Below are 571 nucleotides of genomic sequence, written 5' to 3' on the forward strand. Positions count from 1 at the left end.
ACCAGACTACACCATTAAAAATAAGAGCATACAGAGAAAGGCAAAACAAGAATAAAATAAACATACAAACACAAACATAAACAAAACAAATCAACCTCCAACAGATAAACATAAAACAAAAAAGAAAAAATAACCTAGAGTGTCCAATTAAAGTAAAACAAAAACAATTCCCAGTATTAAATAGAAAATCTTAATTATCTCTGAAAGAAAAATATATAAATAATTAAAAAGTACGACCAAAAAGAGCAGGAAACACAGAAATATAGAGCTCTTCATTGGGTGGACAGCATATATAGCAACGAATGAAATTATGTGTAACAGTTAATATTTTTTCCCTTCTGCAATAGGAAATATATCAAACCGGTACAGGTCAAAAAACAAAACGATCCAGCAAAGCATAAGCAAGTAAAGAGAATTAAATATTTGTGCCCAATTTATCCAGTAAACACAAGAAATACACCAACTATGGGTGTAAGTCTATATATATGTATATACAAGCAATTATAAATATAAATTCATTTGTTGTTATTATTTCCTGTTTTCCCTCACTGCAAAAAGCAGTTCATCATCA

Source organism: Trypanosoma theileri (assembly GCF_002087225.1).
Source record: "Trypanosoma theileri isolate Edinburgh chromosome Unknown TM35_Tth_133_V1, whole genome shotgun sequence".
In the NCBI taxonomy this organism is placed as follows: Eukaryota; Euglenozoa; class Kinetoplastea; order Trypanosomatida; family Trypanosomatidae; genus Trypanosoma; species Trypanosoma theileri.